The sequence below is a fragment of the Sinohyriopsis cumingii genome, chromosome 12 (assembly GCF_028554795.1).
Source record: "Sinohyriopsis cumingii isolate HCF-2022 chromosome 12, ASM2855479v2, whole genome shotgun sequence".
NCBI classification, from domain to species: Eukaryota; Metazoa; Mollusca; class Bivalvia; order Unionida; family Unionidae; genus Sinohyriopsis; species Sinohyriopsis cumingii.
In genome coordinates this window covers 75,081,877-75,109,041 of record NC_142972.1, presented here as the reverse complement: position 1 = coordinate 75,109,041, position 27,165 = coordinate 75,081,877, and the positions used below count along the sequence as shown (strand labels likewise).

The 27,165-nt window shown below is 36.2% G+C and overlaps 1 long non-coding RNA gene across 5 annotated transcripts in view; it reads right to left on the bottom strand.

The window, feature by feature from the left end:
- The window catches only part of LOC149786764 (uncharacterized), a 60,686-nt gene that overhangs the window by 12,535 nt on the left and 20,986 nt on the right, over positions 1 to 27,165 (bottom strand). For 2 of the 5 annotated variants that reach the window (XR_016425030.1, XR_016425027.1), the window contains exon 2: positions 886 to 1,058. This is a non-coding gene — a long non-coding RNA (uncharacterized LOC149786764). Of the gene's footprint in view, positions 1 to 885; positions 1,059 to 6,602; positions 9,091 to 27,165 lie in introns of those variants that run through there. The other 3 variants (XR_016425031.1, XR_016425028.1, XR_016425029.1) reach the window with 3 other exon arrangements.

The window sequence follows — 27,165 nt, the reverse complement described above, 5'->3', positions numbered from 1 at the left end:
TACTGGCTGAGGTTCATCAGTTACCATAGAAGGAGCGAAATCGTCACCTGGGAACTTATTTTGGATTAAAAGGCTAAGGTCTGCATGCTTCAAAACCAGTGACAGCTTTCTGAAAACTGGCAGATCGGTTATATGCTGCAGATTTTTTTTTTAGCAACTCCAAATGCACTTATTCGTCTTCAAAGATCGCTTGTCGTCCAGTTTCCAGACTCCAAATTGAAAGCACTTTTTCGTGCCTTGCAAAATGTGACATCAAGAGGCTGGAGCCGATGTGTGCAATGGGGAGAAAAGGTTATCAACACAATCCCTTTCTCGCTTGCACAGAGAACAGCTTCCAATGTTTTATGGCTATGGTGCCCATCAAGAAAAAGAATGTGTGGAGTCCTTCGTACATTTCACACAACAAATGAAATGTTCCAGCCATTGCAAGAAATTTGACTGTCTGTCCACCCACTTGGGCCACAGACGTCCAGCGCTCCGGCTGGTGCGCCATTCATCAGTGATGGAACCATTCATTTACGTGGGTAGCTAAATGCTGGCGGTGCAAAGATACCGGCCGCATTCATGGCAAATATATACGGTAATGGTTTGACAACGTTCACAGCTTGTAACTTTGTTGTTGTTGTAGGGTTTAGCGCCATTTTTCAGCACAAGATAGGCTAGGCTATACATGGCGGCCAGTATTAATGGTGGAGGACGAACCCGGGAAAACCCCGGAAAGAACCACCGACCCACGAGAAACTACTGGCAAGCTTTCTCACATACCCACATTGGCTGAATCCGAGACTCGAACCCACGCAGACAGAGGTGAGATGGCAGTGATCCGTAACGGAGAGCGCTTTAGACCACTCGGCCACTCGGGGCCCCGCTTATAACTTTACTAACTGATCTAACGCCTTTTGATGCAATGATGGTTACTGGCTTGTTGACAGTACTAATGCCTGTTTCATCCATGTTCCATATTCTGAGACCATCAGCAAGTGTTGCGTCAAGAGCCGCTTTTAGAGCTGGTGTCCCATAATTTCCTCGATTAGTTTCCTTCTGCAAGTTCGCACCATCTGTAAGAATGTATAGAATAATTTTAGTCATATGAACGGTTAGTTAAAAAGTGTACAACATTTCAACAGTTATGGGGCAACACGTCCCCGGTAGCGGGCTTTTTCCCCTATCGTACAGGATTGACAATTTAACAATAGGCAGAATTAACAACTGTTGCGAATCATGAAATAATATAGATAATGATTCTCTATACTATGTTGTTTAAAAACAGACGTACCCTGTTTTCTTTAGGTAGTTCCAGTCAAAAATGCTGCAAACAAATGGATTGAACACTTTTGCGGGAAGATGTAAAAAAAAGTAACTTTCTTGCATTAAAACCATACGTGTGGCTGTATCCAACAATGGCCGCCATTCACAAGGCATGTATAACCTGGGTAAGCTAGCTGTATAAAGAACAGTCCATTTTCTAGCGCAGGGGCGTCATGATGGCTTGGGGCGTTTTACCCCATGGAGGCGTTTTGTCCCCTCTACCCTATCTGAATAGATGAAATCTGGATGTCAGCTTATGTGTAGAGAAAAAGATATGATCTGCGGCATTTTCTGGACCTACATGGTTTCAGTTCGGCACCAATGAATCAGGTGTTAATTTCAGTAATGAGTGTTCCAAACTCAAGACTGTTAAATGACTGAAATTCCATCAAGAAAACAATGTCTCTAATTTTGTTTTCAGTTTTTCAGTTACACTGTAAAAAGTAACTTATATTATTAACCAATCCTGGCCAGACAAACCCATATATATATATATATATATATATATATATATATATATATATATATATATATATATATATATATATATATATATATATATATTGTGTGTGTGTTCACCCATTCCCAGGCTGGTTCCCATTTTTCCATACAATTATTACCGTGTTTCCTTATGCCAGAATTGCTCCAAGCGGCTAAATGAACCACAGTATGTTTCGTTCATAAATAATACACTGATGCCTCTGCCTGTCCACATAATACAGATTTATTTCCCTTAATTGTTCAGATTTGACATTCAATTATATAAGCCTTTCTGTTCAAGTAATATTTATGAAAACTCATTGAAACTAAATATTGAGCGCATCAAGGAGATACGAAGAATACGACCACCTAAAAAAGACCGTTTTGTGTATGACACCTAGAATAAAGACCCTTATAGTTATGACACCTAAATGAAAGACCGTTAAAAGTTTAAGTCGAGCCCAATTGCAAACAATATAAGCCCTGGTCTGTCACGAGATAATGCGACAGCAGACCCGTTTATATGATGTTTGTTCCACTAATTATTCCTAGCAAACAGTTTAGTATAGGGTCGGCCGGCGCATGATGCGACGGTAGATCTGGGTCTGTGCAGTTCACCGTTGGGCTCAACGTGTAAGCGAGTGCAATTTCCCCATGTTAGGTGAACATTTTATTCCATAGGTGAATTAAATCCAAGAAATATATTCAGATTTATGTCTTTTGGGAAGTCCTGATGATAAAGAAAGGTATGCGATGTTCTTACCTAAGAGCTCTCTTTTGGAAAATAATCGCATATGTCAGGGCAGGACTAATCAGTTTGTGTACATCAAAAATGGATTATTGCAGAAAATGGAATATATGTTCCTTTGTCAGGTGACTCTGGGGCATGTAGAATTCTGTTTCCACCAGACAGATTGAAATATCATTTAGAAAATCAAAGCACGTAAGAAAATGCAATTAAATGACATTAATGGCTCTATTCATCAGTCACCAATACATGCATTCTGCAATACAGATATTTTATCAAGCATTTCTGCATCCAGGGACAAGACATGCATTACCTGATTACCATCATCAGTCAACATTATCTGAATTCTGCAACACAGGTATGTTATCGTGTTGGTCGATAGTCAGGGACTAGATATGCATTTCCTGGTGTGTTTTTTTTTAATGTCATGTAAGACGTGCTGAGGAAATAACAACTATCTATTGCATATGCGGTTCCGGTTTGGTTAGCGCAGGTTCTTCAGAGTCCAAAGAACATATAGAGATTTAAGCACTCTGGATTCAGAATGGGTCTTTAGTTATATCTAAACACTAAAATGACGGAAAATCCTTGTTTTATTTTGCAGAACACTTTTTAGATAAATTATGTATCAAAAAGTGCACAATCCAAATACACTGGCCTCGTAAAGAAAACGATTTTTTTTTTAAAAAAAAGTCATATTTATTATAAGAATAAACAATCAAACGGTTTTGAATACAGTGATTCATAAATAATTTCAATGCTTACGTATATATATACTTGCTTTTAAGTTGAGTCCAACTAGAAACATAGACCCTGATCTGCCGTTGAATTATGCTATAATAGCTCTTGGTATGTGCAGTTAGGAGTGAACTCGACTTATAAGCAAGTATGGACGATGCTCATTTATCCGAAGATTATTGTAGAATCATAAATATTCGTGGAGATGAAAATGGCAGACTTTTTATACCCTAACCGCTATACCATTTTTAATGCCGGATGTTATTTGTGGTCATATGTAACATACCCCCCAAAATATCAAGCATTTGTGATTTTTCAGCATTTAAGAACCAACAATACTTTCATATCTAAAGTAATTGCTAAAACGAAACAATGTTTCCTGGTTTAATTCAACAATCTCGAGTCATCTAGAGTAGAAGTTGGTACTAAATGAAAATAATTGACTTTACAATTTTATATGTTTAACATGGACCATTTAAATGCCCCATTTTCACAGAGAAAAAGAACAAGTCAATCGGATTGATATTATTGATACTTTAACTGCTTCAGAATTATTGGAAGGATATAAATATCTTCTTGCTTATGGCTGGAATAACATTTCCTTGACAAATACTGAAGCAAGTACTGGCTGATACGCTTCATTAAAATTCTTCATAGCTCACTCTCTCTCTCTCTCTCTCTCTCTCTCTCTCTCTGTAAAACAGTATACCGTTTTTACCGAAAAGAAAACTATTCGGGCAAGAAATACTTGTTAGAGTTCAATGCTTCGAAATATTTGTGCAGAATTAAAAAGTTCCATCATCGTTAAACCAAAATAGTGAGAGGTGGCGATCGTCATCAACTATATTTGAGACAGAATATTTATAAGTTGTGTACGAAAACATGGCAACATGAAGAAAAATCTTCAAAATTTTATTTTCACAGCAGAAAGTGTAAAACTTCCACCAAGTCTGAATCTCTCTCTCTCTCTCTCTCTCTCTCTCTCGATCTAAAGTACATTGATATATATTACTTAAGGATTTTCATGATTCTTAATATATATATATATATATATATATATATATATATATATATATATATATATATATATATATATATATATATATATGAGAGATAGAGAGAGAGAGAATGCTAACTACAGATCAGCATCAATGTCCATTCTTCAAATTAAAGCATGACATACCGTGAACACCATTATGCATTAAAAAGCAAAATCAACACATGATTAAATGTTTCAATATTATGTCGGGTTTTTGTAACTACCAGATTTTCGACGCACATGAATAAGTCAGTCTGGTGGATAAAACAATTACGCACGTGAAATATGATTTCCAGAGAAACCAACTCTCGCACTAGAGCGCAAACTTATCATGATCTAATATATATATATATTGCCTGGAAGACTACTGTTAAAAAAAAGGTGTACTGATCTAAGATAGGGTAGACGATGTCTAAAGAAATTAAATAATACTCATGTTCAATCACAAGTACATGTCTATCATGGCTATAAAGTAGCATATACAGCTATATACATCGCCAGCTGTCAAACAACGCGCCAGCATTGTCTGCCTGTGAAATTTCATCTTGGTTACTTCGCATTTCCCCATATCTTTCTGACTGAAATATCCCAGAGGCGAATGTAATAAATAGAGCGTCTGCCTCTTCAGACAAATACACAAATAAATACATATTTCAAAGGTAACAAGTCACACGAAGTCAAAGTTATGCATATATATTTTGGGTAAATATTCTCCTGAAAACATAAATAGGGAAAATTCAACAATACTAAGACGGTCGACTATTAATACCCCTTGCAAACTAGTATACATACTGTTCTGAAGCTAGTTTGTGCGCACACTTATACATACATTTTATTCAAGGATTTTGACACTTACCATCATCTATGATATTTTTACTATTATTTTCCGATTGTTGGAAATACTTGAAGTAACAAATGAACACTTCTTTTTAGATAGGCGTCTAAGCCAGACTTTTAGTCTCTTGTACATTGCTTAATATTAGAACAAATTCCTGATGTACATAAACTAATTTCCACTAAATATTGACTGCATCAAGGATGTAATAAGAATATAATTCCTTAATTAAAGACCGTTATAGATCATTTAATGTTAAGTACAGTGGTAAATGTTTCAAACGCATGAGAACAATATTTAAAAAAGAAGTCTTCTATTATTCATGGAAAAACTTAGCCACTTATTTAGCAAACAATCTTGTCGTTCGAAATATGAAAAGCACAAATACTAAGTTAAATCTAAATGACTGACACATACGAAGGTGGTATCTGTTTGTGTGGAGCTAGATCTGAATGACTGACACATACGAAGGTGGTATCCGTTTGTGTAGAGCTAAATCTAAATGACTGACACACACGAAGGTGTTATCCATTTTGTGTAGAGCTAAATTTAAATTACTGACACATACGAAAGTGGTATCCGTTCGCTACTTTAGCTAGCGTTCCTCTCCTTTTACAACTCAAGGTGAGTAGAGACGACTAAGCTAGACTCTTAAACATGCCTTCATATGTTGAAAGAATGAAATCAGCGGAATGCCTGAATGTATTAATATTACTTAAGTGAAATTTCGGAAAATAGTTGAGTTACTTAAAGAAGAAACTTTATGGCATTGTGTGACTTGTTACCTTTCAAATTTGTTTATAAAGTGGGTATTGGTGACAAGAAATCGATAAATTTGCTTCTGTAGAATTTAGACGGCCAGGCAAGAGCATCTTCAATGTGACAGATCTTCATGAGATTTTGCTGTGTAGAATATCCGATAACCATTAACATGATGTTTGGACCCAAAGGACGTGAGAACCGTTTCACGTGTAATTATATTTATCACATGTACACATAGTTTAACATCATTTGCCCGTATTCACAGGCAGCGATATTGGCTTATTTCAGATCATTTAACAACACCTCATTAGCTTTGAAAATCGTAATTGACAAGTCAACAAATTACTCTAATTATCACTACAATTAAGACAGTACCGTAGAATTGTACCTAACATGTAGTGCCTATGTATATATAGAAAGGTTACCCAAACATTTGATTATGTGCCAACATGTTTTAGATTTTATCTAAGTTGCATTATTTATATTCTATAATGGCAAATGTCATACCATCTCTGTAATTTATAGTTGTACATTATGCTTACAGACCGCAGAAAAATATTTGTTCTTAATATGCCATCTTGACGTATCAGTCCCTAACCCTCCACCTTTATCTGCTACTAAGAGAAACCTCCGTATGATAAATAGAACCAAACTAATGCATGACATCCAAGCAAACCTAACAACTTGCTTACCTCCTACAGCATTACAACTCGATAACTGCCTGCGTTCATTGCTCGACAAACGTGCCCCAGCTACCAAGTGCAGAATATCAATTCAAAAGTGTTCTCCATGGTATAGCAGTGTTAGGGACCAGCTTCGCACTGCTAAAAGAGACCGCCGTAAAGCTGAGATGCTTGGCTTTCCACCAGACTCACTATTCATAAGCAAATCTATGAAGCCGCTAAGAAGAATGTCACAAATATAGTCCATGCAGCGAAATCAACCCACTACACTACTAAGATCATGGAAAGTTCAGCTGCAAAGAGGTCTTCGAGATTACAAACAAGCTAATGTGAAGGAACAAATCTACACCACTTCCAACTACCTTCTCTCCAGTCGACCTTCCGGACATGTTTGCAAATTTCTTCCGTGACAAAGTACAAACCATTAGAGATAAGCTTGACACCACAATTTCAATTGTCTCGTCGTCATCATACAGTTGGGATACAGAATTTGAGCGGCAACCATTAGCAGCATTTGAGCCTGTCACTATGGATTTCGTACGTACAGTCCTGATGAAGAGTGCACCAAAGTCATGTGAACTTGATCCAATTCCAACATCACTGCTGCTTGAGTGCTTAGATCCAGTACTGCCTTCACTAACTGATGTTATTAATACCTCTCTCTCATCAGGGGAATTCCCATCAGTTTTCAAAACTGCCATTGTAAAGCCTCTGCTGAAGAAACCAACACTAGACCATAACGATTTAAAGAACTACCGCCCAGTTTATAATCTCCCATTCATATCAAAAATCTTAGAAAAGGTTGTTCTATCCCAGCTTGTATCTCATTTGAATTCAAACAGCCTTTTTAGCAATGTACAATCTGCATATCGCCCTTGCCACATTACTAAAACTACTCTTCTAAAAGTAGTTAATGACATTCTCTCTGCTTTGGATAGCGGAAAGATTACAGTCGTCACCCTCCTTGATTTGTCTGCAGCATTTGACACAATAGACCATAATATATTACTTCATCGTCGCCAGCATGTTTTTGGCATTCATGATAGAGCCTTACTGTGGTTCAAGTCCTACTTGGTCAAAAGGACACAAATTGTGTCTGCAAATGGAATACACTCCCGCCCAGTTAATCTATGTTGTGCTGTTCCACAGGGGTAAATTCTTGGACATGTTCTCTTCCTTCTATACACTCAGTCGCTCTCAAGTGTCATAGATCATCATCCAGTGTCTCACCAATTGTACGCTGATGACACCCAAATATACAAATCTAGCCACCCAACTGAAGTTGATGCTACCATTCAAAGTGTAGAGAGGTGCATTTCTGATGTGAAATCATGGATGACATGTAACAAGCTGCAGATGAATGATGATAAAACTGAGGCCATTCTGATCACAACTTTTTCATTCACATCCTTTACCTCAAGCAATAAATATCAGTAACACCAACATTAAATTCACACAGTCAGTAGGAAACCTAGATGTTACTCTGGACAGTACTCTCACATTGCACCAACATGTAATGAATATATGCAAGGCTGCATATCTTGAGCTGAGACGCATCAGCTCCATTCGGAAATATCTTTCAGTTGATGCCACTAAAACACTTGTGTGTTCATTAGTACTTTCAAGACTGGACTATCGTAACTCAGTTCTGTCTGGCTCATCTCAATATCTACTCAAGAAACTTCAAAACGTTCAAAACACAACTGCTCGGATCATACTCAGATTACCACGATCACACCTCCCCGCTGCTCTGTGCCCTACACTGGCTATCCATTCGATCCAGAATCAAACACAAAATTTGTTCTCAGTGCTACGTTCATTGACGGACTCTAGTCCAACATACCTATCCGACCTCAACCATGTGTACACACCAGCAAGATACTTACGCTCCTCTTCTGACAATCGTATACTCATTATTCCCACTATGAAAACAAAGTCATATGGACAGCGTTCTTTTGCATACCAGGGCCCAGCAACGTGAAATGAATTGCCCACTGAACTTAGACACAAAGACACAGTGATATCATTCAAGAGTGCTCTCAAAACTCACTTATTTCGACTGCAAGAACAAACTTTAAGACCTAATAATGTTTCCTGCCTGAAAAATTCTCAGCATGTTTTTTTATGTTTTCTAATTTCATGGTGTTTGTTTTTGTGATCATATCATTATATATGTTTTTTATCTTGTGGGTGTTGTCTAATGTTGTAAAGCGCTTAGAGCTTCTAAAGATTAGACGCTATACAAAGTCCTCATTATTATTATTATTATTATTATTTACTCATTCCTTTTTCTCGCTAATTATTCAAAATTGTCTGAACTGTGCAGTATTTTCTCATACTACACTGCCTTAAAATGAACATAATACCTGCACAACACGCTACCAAGATCACTGTGCTATGCGAATGTATATTCGCGGATGAATTTTGTGTCTGGTTTATTTGCATACGGTTGTTTTCGCTGGAATTAACATAAATGAAACTTATTTACTTCAGTGAGTGTTTCCTTTTCATTATTTAACAAGTAATAAATTCCAAGGAGGAATATATTCGTCTTTGATATTGAAATTTTAAATAATACCATTCGCGTGCCAGTGATGACGTTAAAAAATTACATCAAAATAGTGCTAAAGTTGATGACACGCACAGCCCTAAAACATGTATATGTATTGTGAATGATGAATACGATTTTCCTTCCTTTCTTTGTTTAGTGACTCGAGAAGGGTAAACTTTAGAACGAGTCCTAGATGGTAAAAGAATGAGTACACAACACGTACACTGCTACATTTCATTGGAAAGATAGAAACTCGTGCCATATCAGCAATGCAAGACCATTAACCCTGTGTTCGATTCGTTCCAGCCACTCCTCACTACCACCTTCTGTCTTTTTTTAACAAAGAAATGACAATAAACCCCGCCCCAAAAAGCAAATTTCTTCCGCTGTCTTAAAAAGATTTCATAGGCATCATAAGGAATTCATTGTATGTATGTTGGGATCACATTGAATAGTCGAGGTCGAATGTAATACCATTAATAGAAACTAGAAGGTATAAGAACCCGTGTATCGTCCTATTTAATAGCTTTACCAGAGGAAATGCATCTGCATCACCGGCGACTAGTTCTTATGCGTTTACAATAGTATCTTCGTGACTTGATCCTTAAAGCTGTTAGGTAAAAAGAAATTCCGCTTGCATTACTTATGGATATGCACAGGGTTTGTGTGCTAAGGACAGTGTAATATAAAAGTGAACAGTTAAAAACATTAAGTCCGCATTTATCCCCAATAATAAACGTGATATGCTGAAATAATCCTCGAATCAGCTTTTGATGTAGAATTTATTTTTACATTCATAAATATTATCATGGGGAGGATTTAAACAAGATAAAATTACAACAGGTTTTTATTTTCGACTTGAAACCCAGATAACAGATTATGTGACTGTAGTTAGATTCATAAGTAACGCACACTTCAACTGCTGTATCTTGTAGGATGTAACACTGACTTTAAATTCTGTACCATTTACAATGTAACGATGACTTCAACTGCTATTCCTTTAAGGGTGTAAATGTGTGGTAATAGATATTTATCTTGCTTCTTGTGAAAAGTTATGTTGGAAATCAGGGAGCGTTTTTATGACACTTTATCTGCTTTTGATGAAAGATAACAGTTACCTGATGCAAAATTAATAGAACCCTTGATATGCATCGATGCCGGATAGGAAATATCCCGCCCCCATTCTCCACCTCCGCGTGGAAAGTTTGCTCCTGTCATAAGGCTTCGTGTATGAATCAAACATCTGATCTCCAAGATGGAATTTCTTTTAAGTACAAACACATAGTGAAGGATTATGTTTCTCACAATCCTGAATGAAATATGAGGTTCGGGTTCAAAATGATGTATTGTGAATAATGATGCAACATTAAAATAGCAAAAACTCATTGAAAAATTTCACCACATAAGTCTAGAGCGCAAAATGAAAAGCGTACACTAAATTAATTAGTGTAAACATTAAATGACATTGACACTTGCATCAAATTTGAAATAACATGCATCGTGACCGTGAAGGTAATGACAGTGCGCAGCGTTTGAATTTGCGCAATGACAAAAATGTGAACAGGTCACACAACAAAGTTTTTATTCCTATGAGTATATACGACAGACAAAAACTTTCATATAGTTCTAAACTGAACTCTCCTCCGGAACTGATTTTCTTCTTTAAGATTATTGAATAAATTTTTATTTTAAAGAATAAAATCAACACCAGCTTTCTCTACTTTTTATAGAAACTATTTGACACTAAATATTAACTGCATCAAGGATGTAAGGCGAATATGGCCGTTATATGTATGACCCTAGAATAACGACCTTTATAGGTATGATCTCAAGAATAAAGACCGTTATAAGAATGACCCCTCGAATAAAAACCGTTATAAGAATGACCCCTAAAATAAAGAGCGTTATAAGAATGACCCATCGAATGAAGACCGTTCTAAGAATGATCCCTCGAATAGAGACCGTTATAGGTATGACCCCTATATGAATGACCTTTCTAGGTATGATCCCTAGAATAAACACCGTTATAAGAATGACCCCTAGAATAAAAACCTTTATAAAAATGACCCTTAGAATAAAGACTGTTATAAGAATGACGCCTTGAATAAAGACCATTATACGAATGACTCCTATACTAAAGACCCTAGAATAAAGACCGTTATAAGAATGATCCCTCGAATAAAGACCGTTTTAAGAATGACTCCTCGAATAAAGACCGTTATAGGTATGACCCTTAGATCAATGACCTTCCTAGGTATGACCCGTAGAATAAAGACCGTTTAAGAATGACCCCTAGAATAAGGACCGTAATAAGAATGACCCCTAGAATAAAGACCGTAATAGGAATGACCCCTCGAATAAAGACCGTTATATGTATGACCCCTAGAATAAAGACCGTAATAAAAATGACCCCTCGAATACAGACGGTTATAGGTGTGGCCCCTAGAATAAAGACCGTAATAAGAATTACCCCTAGAATAAAGACAGTTATAGGTATTACCCCTAGAATAAATATCGTAATAGGAATTACCCCTAGAATAAATATCGTAATAGGAATTACCCCTAGAATAAAGACCGTTATAGGTATGGTCACTAGAATAAAGACCGTTATAGGCATGATCCCTAGAATAAAGACCGTATCAGGAATGACCCCTTGAAATAAAGATGGTTATAGGTATGACCCATAGAACAAAGACCGTTAAAGGTCATTTAATGTTATGTACAGTTTATCTTAGGCAGATAAATCTTACCATTTCTACTCGCTTACAAGTCGGGGCCGACTGTAAACAACATGAACCCTGATCTACCATGGCATAACGCGCCAGCATACTAAGGTATATGATGTTTGTTCAACTGATTATTTATATCATACTTCTTAGACCCGGGTCTGTTCGCGCATGATGCGACGGCAAATCTGGGTCTGTGCAGTTCGCAGCAAGATTCATCTTGTAAACGATTAAATAAGGAATAGTTCTCACGCATCTTACAAATTCCCCATGATGGATGAACATTTTATTCCATAAGCAAATTCAATCCACCTGATATATTATGTTTTACATCTTTTGGGGAGTCCTGATAACAAAGACTGGTATGTGATTTTTCGTACTTTAGTGATCTATGTTGGACATTAAAGCAGGAATAATCAGTCTGTATATACATAAAAGTTGATTAGTGCAGAAAATGGAACATATGTTTCTTTCTCAGTGACTCTGGGGCATGTAAATAGCTGTATTTCCGCCAGACAGATTGAAATATCATTTCTAAAATCAAAGCACGTTAGAAAATATCGTTAAATTACATTAATGGATCAATTCATCAGTAACAATATCTTAATTCTGCAACACAGGTATTTTATCAAGCATTTATGCAACCAGGGAAAATGCATGCATTACCTGATTGCCATCATCAGTCAACACTATCTGAATTCTGTGTTACATGTATTTTATCCTGTTGGTCTATAGTCAGGGACTAAATAAGATTTTCTGATTGCTTTTAATTTCATGCAAGACGTGCTGAGGAAATACCAAATATCAATAGTATATACGCTTCCGGTTTGGTAAAACGCAGGTTCCCCAGAGACCAATGAACATACAGAGAATAAATACACACTGCACTCAGAACGGGGTCTTTTGTTATACATAAACACTAAAATAACGGAAAATCCTCGTATTCTTTGTATATAATTGATTTTAGCTAAACTGTGTATATATAAGTGCACTATCCAAATACACTGGCCTTCTTAAGAATACGAATTTTCAATATCTCATATTTATCATAAGAATTAACGATCAAACTCTGAAGAGTTTGTGAATATAGTGGATCATAAATAAATTTCTTTGCTTACGTATATACTCCCTTATAAGACGATTCCAACAGCAAATAACATAGACCCTGATCTGCCGTGGCATTATGCTACATAAGTTCTTGGTCTGTGTAGCTTGCACTTGGACTCGACTTAAAAGAAAGTATGGACGGTGCTCATTTATCTGAAGATTATTGTACAATTATAAATATTCGTGTAACTGACATGTTTTGTTTTTGTTGTTTCACACTTTTTACACCGTCACCACTGTACTTTTATTTTTGGCTATATGTTACATACAAAAAATTAATCCTGCATTTCCGATTTTTCAGTATCTAAGAACAGACTCTATTTGCATACGAAAATCAATCATTTAAACAAAACAATGACTCCTTGTTTTATTGAATAATTTACAGTCATCTAGGGTAGAAGTTGGTACTAAACGTGACAATCGATTTTACATTTATGGAATGTGTTTAACACTGTTTAAATGCCCCCATGTCCACAGAGGAAAAGCCTTGATAAGTGGTGGAAATAATATTTCCCTGACAAAGACTCAGTAGAAGAGTATAATGAGGTTTCTTTGCCAAACCCCCATTTTGTATTAGGACGAAAGCACGATTACCCCTCTCAGCGCCCCCCCCCCGTTAGTATAAACAAAAACGAAAACAAGTTTGCTGTGGTTATTATTGATTACATAGTTCTAGGACCTACCACCGAATCCTCATCGTCGTTATATAAAATAGGATTTGGCTAGAAACGCTCATTATAATATACTACTGCGGTTCTTGCTTGAATTGCTAGCGATTTATATCTAGATTTTCACAAAAAAAATTATATACCCAACTTCACACAAAATTACTAATCCTAACATTCACATAAAAATTCCGATCCGCTATTATTAACTCGCTGCGATTTGTAGGTCTGTTAAAATGAACGCGCTATTAATAACTCGCTGGGACGTTTTTCTTTAAAACAAATAATCGATTTACAAACTCGCTCTGATTAGTGTCAGCTTCGTATAGTTATATATATCAAAATTTGATCTGTGTATCTGAAAGAGCTCGGTAGATCGACTAGTAGAAGATCAGGTACTCCCTTTTGCTATTATTTTTTTTACAGTATGGCGGCTCGTACTATGATTTATATTTTTCACCCATGCGACAGAGAAATCTAGCTGTTTTGCTAACGTTACTTTTCTTATCTCAGTCTAGTCATTTCAGACCAGTCGTCTCGGTCAAGGTGTCCACGCGCTCAGAACTACTTTTAAAAAAAAGAAACCCTTGTTGTCTTCTGCTCTGGCTGACGTAGTTGTAATAAAATAAAACAACAACAACAAATCCATAACAAAAACATATTAACTTAAGGTAAATCCATCTTTGAGAACACACCATAAAATACATTTCCAGAGAGACAAAGACACAAACGCATACGATGTCAAGCTTTTTGGTATTATGCTATTTCGTTTCCCACCGCATGGTCAATTTTATCTATATGCAGGCCTAGCTCAGTACATTTCTCACGTCAGCGTCATTATATGTAACTAAAGCTACCTGACTAGTTTTATATACTTTGTGTGAAACAAATTATATACTGTTAGCTACATTTAATGACGCTGACCGGAAAAATGACCGTGCTACATATAGGATAAAATTCTCAATGCTTTGTGAAATGAACTATAACATAAACACTGACCCATGCACATAGACTATAGATCTATACAATTCATAGACTCCGAACTCTCTTAACAACTATGGAAAACTTAATAACAACCATAACAGTGTTATATAAAACACGATTTATTCTAATTTTGTTAAGCATCACCATTGTGCCCCGGTTGAATTAAAAATATACCTACACTATTTAATGACAAATAATACACTTACCAGCCAGAAGGAATCATTTATCCGCCAAACATTAATCCGTAAGCAAATTTCACTGTAGCACTTGCCAGGACAGAAAAATGAATGTTCAAAGAATCCGTGAACTTGAAAGTTTAGCACATGGTTATCCGCTAGTGTCCGTTTTGGAGGGTCTATTATACAATTGTAATTTTACAATCAATATTAAAGACAACAGAAGTATGTCACACAGTTTCACCTCCTCCAAAGAAAAGAATAGTTATATACGATAGCGACAAATATCTCAAATTACTCATGAATAATCTAAAGAAAGATGTTACTCTTCGTTACAGATTGTACTAAGTGTAACAACAGTAGAGCTGAGTAGCCAATATCGTTTTATTATTTACAATATAACTTTTCAAAGTTGGAACTGATGAAAATAAAACAGTTACTTGTTATAAATATTAATTATTTATTGTCAATTTCATATAACATCCATATATTAAATGTGATAATACCTCATTATTATGCGACGTTTTTTGTTGTTATTGTTTTTTTGTTCACGCGTATAAACTGTGTACTTAGGACGGAACGGTCACACCACAGCCCTCAATATATTTATATTCATGAGCCGCATGTAAACATTGGACGTGAACAGTAGTGAAGAATTCTTTTTACTTTAAAGGTAAATATTGGGTGAGAAAAATAATCTACTATGGGGTTTGGACGGAGACAAGGAAATCCCAGTCGCTGGTTTATATTATATGTCTCCCCACTCTGGCAAGCCTCGTCAGGGAGACAAATAATATAAACCCTTGACTGGTATTTCATTGTCTCGGTCCAAATCTCAACATAGATTCCATATTTCACACAAAATTACGATACCTAACACTCACATACAATTTACATGAAATCGCTAGGCATTTACTGTAATATTCAATCTAGAAAATCCACCTTGCTAAAATCAATAATATCAAACTTTTATATCCTAACGCAAATGAAGTTATCCCATCGGAGCAGTATCTTTATCATCAAAATTGCAAAGACCAGATTTTATGATGATACCGGTCTCAATTTTATGACAATTCGATCTAATTGCAATCATCTCAACATAACTAGAAAGTCCGTCTAACGCAGCTTTATAATTATCGAATCCTATCACCTTATTTCCTGCATTTCTTTTGATTCTTTTAGCTCGTTTCTTTACTTTATTATCAACTAGTTTTGGACAGTACATTTTACTACGCAATCAAATACATTCTACGATAGGAACAAAATTTTGTCTCACCCTTAAATTTTCCTATTACATTTTTGTTATTGTCACAGTGGAATCTGCTGTTTTTTGTTCGTTTTTTGTTGTTGATTGTTTTGGATAATCTGAAAGATCAAACATTTCTCGATTATCATAAATCTCTTGATAAAGATCATCATATTTTATCTTGTACATAAGCAAGTCAGTGTCAGTAAATAACAGCTCTGCATCAGGCCACTTAACCTTAAAAATGTCATAATGAAATTGGTACATTAGCCATTTTGATATCTCAGGTACTGCCATACCGACATAAACAGGCATATTTAACTTCAGATTTGTCTTTCTTCGTTGAATACCTACTAAATTTTCATTAAATATTTTCATACTAACAAAATCGTCAGATTCTACAAGTTTATTACGACGTTTCACGTTATTGAAGATCTCAATATTGACTCGCTTTCTGATATTTTATATGGTCGTGCCAAAAACGCTGTTATTCATAAGCTTGAAAAAGTTGATTTTTTTCAAATTCAGTTTTGGAAACTGCTCGTCGTGTTGTATTTGAGTCGATGTGGCTTTTCATCCACAGCGATTCATTAAATTTTAGCACACGATGAACTTTTCTTAATACCAGACCATGATCAATTGCTTGTTTCAGATTTTTATAGTGTAAAACGTATCTCCGTTTGTCAAGCAGATTAGGAACTAATTTTTTTAACAACAGATTTACCACTAGTGATAGCATTAGGCAAATAATGTTTCTGCTTAACAGATAATAAACTGTAATCGATCAGCCTTAACTTTGGACAGAGCGGATAGTCATTATGCGCATCGTGTAGTTCAACAGGATAGTCAATATCAACTTCTATGAAATAATTAACATCATCCGGTATAGTTTCATAAGTTTCATTAAAAAAACTGTTTTTCGATAATCCACCTAATCGAACGACCGGCATAGATTCCGAGAGACCGTAGTCATAAAAATTATTGGCATTTCGATAGGATATAAAACTAGATGGTTCTGTACTATCATATTCGGGTAGATGTTATTATTAGACCTGGCATATTTTTTGTTATGACACTTATACCGCCTCGGATTCCACATTCTATAAAGTTGAACATATCAGGGCCTGTTTGCAGCTCCAGTTTTATTTTAACGTGTTTCAGATTTAACCTAATGGTAAACGACCTTGACCTCAATGCATCCTCCACAAAAATAAACTTGTCACAATTTGCAGATGATAGTGGCATATGGAGGGATGGAAATCCTGCCATTAACACATTAGATAAAGAAATCCAGCAGAGCCTAGACAACATAGGGAGATGGGCGGACAAATGGAGTTTAAAATATCTCATGAAAAAACTGTGGCAATCATATTCACCCCCAAACGAAATAACAACCTAGTCTATCCAAACTTCTATATACAAAATCAGTTAATCAAATACGTAACAGTAGTAAAATTCCTAGGAATGTTCTTTGACAACCACCTCACATGGAAACAGCACATTGAACAACTCACCCAGAATTGTAACAAAAATCTCAATTTACTCAGGAACATCACAGGGACTGACTGGGGATCCAACCAGGAAACCCTCCTCACGATATATAAAACCCTAATTAGATCAAAACTGGATAACGGCTGCCAAGCATATAACTCGGCTAAGCAACCTGTACTACAAAAACTTGACACTATCCAGAGAAAAGCCTTACTATTATGCACAGGAACACTCCACTCATCATCATTAGAAGAACTACAAACACTAACAGGAGAACTACCCTTAAAATTACATAGGCAAGAACTGCTCCTCCGATACTCCATTCGATTAGATACCCACCCAGACAACCATCCCAACAAAATAGCTATAAATAAGTGTAAAGTTGTCTTCAAACCCAAAATCATACCCACCACACCAAGTGGCAAATTAATCCTTGAACTATGAGAAAAGATACCTCTACTAAAAAACCAGGTAACAAACAATACAGACCAGAACAAATCAACATGGTTACAAAAACCACCAAGGATTAGCATTGAAGCTACCAAATTAGGCAATAAAGAAGGACAAGAAAACTTACTAAAACCTGTACTGGTAAACGAAATCAACCAAAAATACCCGGACTATGTTAAAATATATACCGATGGATCAAAAAGCAAACAACCCACCAAGAACAGCAGCAGCAATAGTCATCCCTGAATTCAATATACAAACGGGATCCAGATTACTTGACTATTGCTCCATTTACACCACTGAATTCTGGGCTATACTTGAATCACTACAATGGATCAAAGACAACCAAATACCTAAAGCAGTCATTATCAGCGATTCCCTAAGCGTTATCAAATTGATCTAAAATCGCAATACTCACTCTAGGGAACAACTCCTCGACAGAGCATGCCAATTAATCGAAGATATCACCACAGCACATCAGTTAGTTGAGCTCATATGGATACCGTTGCACATTGGAATCTCTGGCAACGAAACAGCAGACAAAGTTGCACAAACCAAACTAGGAGATCAAAACTCTATCAAGCTTAAATATAGCTCTACAGCAGCACTAAGCTTCGCACAAATATATATAGACCAAACATGGCAAGATTTTTGGAACTCCTCCACAAAAGGCAAAAAGCACCATGAAACCCAAAACACCGTAGAAAGGAACATACACCTACCTAAGGGTACCTATTTAGAACAGAAAACCATAAACAGGATAATAATTGGAAAAACTAAACTAGCAAGCAGTTTTGGAAGGTTTATAGGGCCCAAACCAGCAACCATTAACTGCTTTAACTGCCACACCACCGAAGATCTACACTACGTATTCAATATATGCCCAAAATATCAACCCGCTCGGAAAATATTTATCAAAAACCAGAAAGAGATTGGATCACCACATACATACCCAGAGTTACTTATGGACTGTAATAAAAATAAACAATCAGCATATAAAAATATAAATAAATTCATAGACTCAGCAGGACTCGGAACAAAATATAATTACTATCCCCACAAGACCAAAAGACCCAGTAGCTAGCTAAATAAATTTAGAAGCCACCACATAAAAACCCATAACATATCATTCAATTTTATAAAAATATTAATAAATAATTCACTTACGAAGCACCTATCAAAAACTAAGGAAACCGCAAAATCGGATGTCATAGATGTCCTTAACGAACCGTGTAATCGGCTAGGACTCCGGTCTCTTGCTAATTAAAGTATAAATAACATCCAATCTCTAAAAACATTAATAAATAAATAACTTAAAGAGGCAATATCTAAAAACTTATAAATAACATAACGTAGGAAGCACACCGTTGACACCTCGACTAGTAATACCATAATAACCTTGAAAATCTCTCTTCATATATGATTTCTACTAATATTCTCTATAAACAGCATAGAACATCCCCCCCTTTTTAGAACATTTTGAAGAAGAAAATAAATCGCAAAGAAAAATCGAAAAAACAAACAAAAACAACAAAAAACAGGCAAATGCAACAAGAAACCAGCGATGTAAAGCAAGCAGGGCCGTTCCCGAGCTCTCCTTCCCAATAATGACAGCCAACCATTCAACTGTAAGGGACCTTTATGGACCCACAGATTGAGGCCAAACTATCAGGGTTCCTTGAATCCATAAAAGCCTGGGGGATGTGGCTCCATTCCCTTCCCCAGGAACAACTAGCAGGCTGTGGTGCAGTCAGAAAAAAGTGGCACATGCACAATTATGTGCACGCCACTATAATTAAACTCAACAACAAAAATGTGTTTCAGTAATGCGTTCCAACTTAGTCCGGGTGCCGAATAGTACCACGTTGGATCGAGGTCGTAGTTATCAGAGCCGACGTCTCTAACATTTTCAAATATATCTGTGAACAACAGTTCATCTGTGCTAAGGTACAGGTCATGATAATATCCCAAGTTTTTGCAGCCGAAAGAGTTCCAAATCGATCAAGCATAGGCATAATTATCATCACTAACACTTTCGACATTTAACCTAGAATAAAACTTCTCTTTGTCAGGTAGACACGTTTCATCAAATTTATCCCAATTGTCAAGATACACGTGGGGAAAAATTCCTTCAGGTATCAATAAACTGCCAGCAGTTTCACCGAAATGATCAATGAAAATATTAAATTGACTACAGCCTTTGACAAGCTCGTCTAGCGACGCTGCCATAAAATGCAGACTCTCCATAAATTTCAACTTGCCTAGGGTCACTGACATATTTTTTCAGTGTTATTTGGGACGCACTTTACTCTATTCTTGTTACTAAATTTCAGGCGGTTTATTATATCTTTATTAAAAAACGTTTAAAATATAATGTGAGCGTAATATCCTCTGAAATTATTAAATATATTAGGGACGAAATCCGGTGAAGTATATATTAAGTTACATTTTTCATGTGATGGGGCACTATATTTTCCAGTAATTTGACAGTGATCATTTACCTTATCTTTGGAATATTCAGTTTCTTGTTTTAGTGCTAGTGGTTTCATTTTTTGTCTTAGCGAATAACCCCAGTATGAGATCGCTATCGTTGATGTGGTTCCTTATCAACCAGACAACTGGTTAATTTCCACGGTAAATCCTTACTGATTTTGATAAAGATTTATCAACTGCACACATGATCTTATATGCCGTGCCGCAGGGAATATGGTCATGTATTATTCTTGTCGAAGATTTATCAGGGTTATTTCTACTCCTTGCACTGGAAGTAAATTGGACTCGAAATCTGCATATACTATAAAAGGCACTTTCATATTATGCCTGTAGCTTGTAAATTGTGAAAACAATTCATCTTCGCCAGGCATAGATATTTTCTTAACATCAGAACAATATTCAAGGTGTCCATAAAGTATATGTTGGGAAAAAAGCCATTAAAAAAACACCTGACAATTCTGTATCCATATCTAGGATATCTATTTTGTTTGTTATCGGTACCAAATACATTAATAGCTCCAGATAACAGGAGATTGTTCTGTTGTTTTTTTTTAATTTTAAAATTTGATATTAAGAAACAGGAAAGTCAACACCGCTAATGTTTAGACTATTAACATAACCAATATAATTGGATACTCGATAAGGATGATCTTGTGCAGGAAACAACGCCGACAGTACGGACCACTGGAAACCTTTTTTATCGTAATTATTTACATTAATGCAACATTTTGAGTTTTTGATTTTAGTCGAGAGTTCAACATATGAGCTACCACGCAATAGATTATGTTTCATAATGTGGAAAAGTATTACCGTTATCTTAACAAATTTCCAGTCTGACCGAGATGTTGTATCCTCATCTATTTTTTCCCATATCTCCTGAAATGTATTATATGGCAACGATATTAAATCTGTCTCGGTTAAAATTCAACTAGAATTTGATCAGCAAAGCCACCCGTAGCTTTTTGTGGGGATTCCAGATGTATATTTAGCTTCGAAAGCTTTACACAAAACTGCACTATGATCCTTAGACCCTTGTGCGTGGCAAGCTGAGATTTAATTGTTGGCTGAGGTCGATATAAGTTTGTGCCGGAGAAATTTGTAAGTAAACGCGTATTATTAAATCAATAACAGTTGTCGATACTAGCAAATGCGGATGCAATTTTTATAGGTCGACATCTTTCTTTTAAAAACACTTCTTTTCGCTATATCGGCCAGTTTCAACATTCCCATATCTACCATTTTATATTTCTTTAATTGAGTGTTCTGTGAAAATTGTCAATTAGCGATTTGGCAAAGCTATCAGAATGTTGTGGAAAATTTATACTAGATGCCGATAATCATCAACGCTCTTTTCTGGCGTTACCAGTTATATGATCTTTTTGCTGGTAACGAGCTTGGCGTCATGATAAATATAAAAACAAAAAAAGTGCAATATAATTCTAACGCCGGCTGGTTATAGGATGAAAGTGAAATGTGCTAGTGATAATGAATATACTGGGATGTTTTTAAACAATTTTATCTGGACTTTATTTAGCGGTGAGGAGATTCCAGAGGGAATAAGAGTCTGCCATATCAGCGGCAGTGCTGTTGATAATAATATCGCCAACTTGGCATTACAGGAAGAGTTTCATCCAAATCCAGTCTATAATTTATACGAAGCCCCTGATAGATGTATTGTCAAACATATTAAAACAAAAACGTTGTTGATAATATAAATATTATGGGGATTCTTGCTGCAAAAATTGAAGGAACTAATATTAATCGGATTAATTATAAGTCTCACAGGTTCGTGTTTGAACTTTTTCTTAGGCTTATCCGAAGTGGTTTCATCATCGACCACAGAAACAGAATTAAAGTTGATAATAGACTTGAAAATTTGGAACTTTTAACACAGAAAGAAAATTTTCATCGCGGTAGGGGAGGTGATGTTAATTTAAAACAATCAATCCGTCTTGTTATAGCGACTATTACAGTAAGGAAATTTCATGTTCATCAATTTCATCTGCATCAAAATATTTTGACATTGACTCGAGGGCAGTAAAATTTGTTGCAGATAATACCTGTAAATCAGCTTTATCGATATGAATCACCTGCTATTTAAAATAATTGCTACCTCACTATTCGTCAGGCAGAAAAAATATATTTATTTAAGGTTTCCTTATTGGATTCAACTAGACTCTTTCCAGGTCGAAGTATACGATCAAGTTTGATACTGCTTAACAAATTTATTTTTATTTCTCTTTCTTCTTCAAAGCGGGCTATAACGTTATTGTCACCACGAACCATATTTCTTACAGCCCCTTCATGATAAAAGGAATTTATAATAGCAGCGCAAGTAACAAATCTATCCATCTTTATTAATTAACATAAAATTGCATTTTATTTACAGATCAAATTTTAGAATATCTTTTAGATTTTTCCTTGTCAAACAACAATGGGCCCATTTTAAAACAGTATCTATATCGTATCTGAGAAATTTTCTTTATATTTCTCAAGTTCTGAAACCTCTGAATATGTCAATAGCACATCAAACGCAGAGTAAAGATCGTATTCGACGAGGAAATTCACATACTTTTTTCTGTTCTTTTATTACTCTTAAACAACTTGATAGCGTCGAATAAGAAGTTCATTTTTTAGATTTTAGCAGTGACTATTTTTGTTATTTCGTCCGACCTTCTATTACAGTAAATTAGATAATAAAATTCTTATTGTATTAGATATCTCAAACAAATTTCTTGCTCGTGAAAGGATTATTATATCTATACATTAATTCTGATTGTGATACAGCGGATCAGTCTGAGACCAGGATTCGACAAATTCCAATACTATTAATAGACAGTTTGTAAAACATCCCTAATTTGGTCTAGAAACATATTTATTTCCTGCCCACGAGGATAAATGTGCAGATGGACCAGGTTTAGCACATCAAGACGAGCAAGTTTATATCGCAGCAAAATAACGGTTTAATGTAACCTGTCACCTCGCTAAGAAAATAACAATGCTTAATTTTACTGCCTCTGAAAACCGGATATTCTGGAAGATATTAAATCCGTTTAAAACCGTGGAAAGTTAGAAGTGTTTGGCCGTCGAAGAATATAAAATTTGATTTTCTGTTTGTTAAGATTTTTAAATTGATGAGAGAGTGTGCTCTAACAACAACACGAAATAGAATATTTAATGTCATTATTCAAGCCAGTAAAATGTAAGTCTGTCCTTTTGAAATATGAAAAGATTTATAGCGAATGGATTGCGGACGATTTAGTCAAAGATTTTTGATTTCATTACGTGGTATCAAGCTATTAAAACTGTCTCCATAGCCTCTTCATTGACCAAAATGTTCTTTCTTTTTGTTATCACTCGCTTGCTAACGAATATATCCTGCTTTGTCCGCTGCAGTTTATTGTTCGTAAAAACTTCCAATAATTTCTTCTCCCGCTGAATCTATCAGCATATAAATCACCTGCATTATTGTTAAACGTCTATCCACAACGAAATCTTCCTCTGACCAGTTAGGAGTGAAACCTTTTTCCAAAAGATTTTTATACTTGTGGAATTCTGACGATAACCCGCGCTAAACTTACGTCTTCGTACATATTGTCGTTTTCCAGTTGTTAATTTGTTCCAGAAACTGTTCTAATTGCTTATTAAAAAATGCTCTGTTTCGTGATCAGCCCATACCTTATTTGGTTTTCTTTCTGTGCCGGCAAAGATATCTCTCAAAGAATCAGTTATAAACTTACCTGTCTTATCTGTAACAGGAATACTAAAAAATATCAACTATACTCATCAGGATACCTTCAGTTGTCATTATACTTTGCAATATGCGACATATCAGCTAGATATATTGCCCATATAGCATAAGGTGTGTTTGCGACAACGTTTCGTCGAGTAAAAGTTTTTTCGGTCTGTGAAGTTCACGTGCGAGAGCTTTGTGCACTCCATCATCCTAAGATGCAATTTTACCGAGTCATGGATTTCCAAGCCGAGACTGAGGCACATGCGCCAGAACGCTTTGCGTTCCACCGACTTCCAGTTTATATTTCGCTCCAATAAAACCTTGTACCAGCTTGCGATCAATTCGTTCCCATATCCTCTTCGGTCTCATATTGCTTAGCTCATTAAGGAAAATACAGTCACAACCAGATTTACCGTTTTCGTTGTCACGGTAACAGATATATCATGTCTAATTGCAATTTCATATACTTGATTGTACGGCTCCTCCCCCGTTTATAGGATTGCCATTTCGATCAACCTGTTTATCGAGAGGATTACAGAGACCTGCATACTTAGGTTTCGGTCTTTTCCCAAATGACTTGAGGATATCTAAACCCGATCTGATTACAGCCCATTGATTACAACACTGACAATATGTTACTAGTTTATCTTGTTTGAGACACAGATCGTGGTCAGCTTCATATTTACACTCTTTTCTTGCAAATTGGCCCTGCACTTTTTTTAAAATTTAATCGTCGACTAAAGTAGTATTAGAAATTCTTGGCATTCCCAGGTAATAGTGGGCCACGATTGAGAAACATACTCGTTTTCCGGCCATAGTTAGCACAATTACGTTTCATCATGATTCGGTTATTTTTGGTAGTTTCCATTGTTTCATTTATATTTTCCGTTCCGTTTTACGTCTGCACTTCAGGCAATACGTGACAATTTTTATACTTGTTTGTTAGAGAAAATTTCAATTCCGTCGTTTTCCATGCTCTGTTTAGGTGTGAATTGTAATTTAAATTTCAGAAAAATCACCATTTATCCACGACATGTGTTTGATTAACATAAAACAGTAATATCACATGCTACAGTTTCAACTGGCTGTAGTAGATTAGACGAATAATTTATTTGTTTGTACTTGTGGGACGTACTGTTTGATAATGTCACTTGGTAGTAGCCGAAACGAATCAAAATAATCCCTCCAGGTTGAATTGAAAATTCATCTTTAGAAAATGCTCCTTTAAGTTTATTTAAGATCTCAAAGTTGTTTAGTGGATGGACCGCAGAGAGATCTACCTCCTGGTACCGGGTAGCATCAATCCTCTCCCAACCCCTACCCTCAACATATTGGGAAGTAGACTTCCCGCTATTCCTGCTAGCAAAGGCTATAGGAATCCACTTCGGACTGCTTTCCGATTCGTCCTTTTTTAGTTGTTTTACGTTTCTTTGTTGTTTTACTTTTCTGAACGATTCGTGTTTTACTTGAAATGTCTAGCGATTTGGGCATTTTTGTTGTAATCGTTAGACAAAAAAGAAATGCTACACTAACTATTTGATACCGTCGACAGACACAGCTTTTTTCGTATCCCCGGATACGGCAGTAATTTGGGTAGCAACGTTTTGCAATAGGTGCCCATGGAGCCTGTCCAAGTGTCCATGCGACTTCAGTGTCTGACGTGGATCCGATGGCTCGTTCGCTATGTTTACTGAGATCAAAGTAAAATATCTGATAAAGAGTTCCTAACTCTTCGATTGAAATTTGAGAACCACTGTTTGCATCCTGATATTTTTGCATAGTTTCCATACAATACATATAAGCTCTAGAAACGTTTCTATCAGCTCCAGCTGCGTGATTACATTCGATCTTTCGTTCGGGATACTGCTTAGAATTTATTCCGTCAAATATTCGTCTGACATCAACGCTATCGAAAATTGAATTGTTTTGAAGTTCATCTCCATGGCTATTCTGTCGCTGGAACACAATAAATACACGCTTTGGCAACTGTTCACATAGCGCTGTTATTATGCGTCATGGGTTGTCTATTGTGTTAGATACTGCAATTTGATAAATCTTGTTCTGTTCACAGTAAACTTTTCTGCTTTAAGTCGTCAAACTTTTCTCAAGTTCTATCGATTTATCAATTAACGGAACTACACGTGGCATCCACAATGCCATTCGTGAAATTACGAACGCAACATCAGCAATAGCATCATATTTCAGTAGACTGTGACGTTTGGTAGGGTTGAGGTGAGTGCTCCCAATATATTATTTAAATTACTATGGAAGTCCCACCCAGGCTCGATTTTGTAGGAAGTGAAATAAGTGATGGAGAGAGGTAAAGGTCCGAGCAACCTACCAGCAATGCCGACAGTTAAATTATTGAGAACACAAAGCTGAAATTCAAAGGTTGTATTGTTGTTGTTTTAGGGTTTAACGCCATTTTTCAGCACACGATACATGGCGGCCAGTAATAATGGCGGAGGTAGAACCCGGGAAAACCAGGGAAAGAACACGCGACCCACGAGAAGCTACTGGTAAGCTTTCTCACATACCCGCATTAGCCGAATCCGAGACTCGAAACAACGCAGACAGAGGTTAGATGGCAGTGATCCGTAACAGAGAGCGCTTTAGACCACTCGGCCACTCGGGGCCCCTGAAATTGAAAGGAATAACAATTTAATACAATTCAATATTCAAATGATAATAATTTCCCAATCACTCTTCTTCCTCTTGACCAAGTGGTAGCCTATTGCATCCTGTGATTTATAGTGTGAGATCGCTTTTCCACCTGTCCTTGTTCTCTACTCATCTGTATCTCTCCTATCCCGCCAATTACTTCGCTCCTTCCGACTTCCCTCCCAACTCTTTCTCCTTGACAGCTCCTTCTCCAACTTTTCCTCCTCGACTCTTTTCCCTCCTCCTCCTTGACTCTGCTGTCCCACTAGCTTTCTATTCACAATCG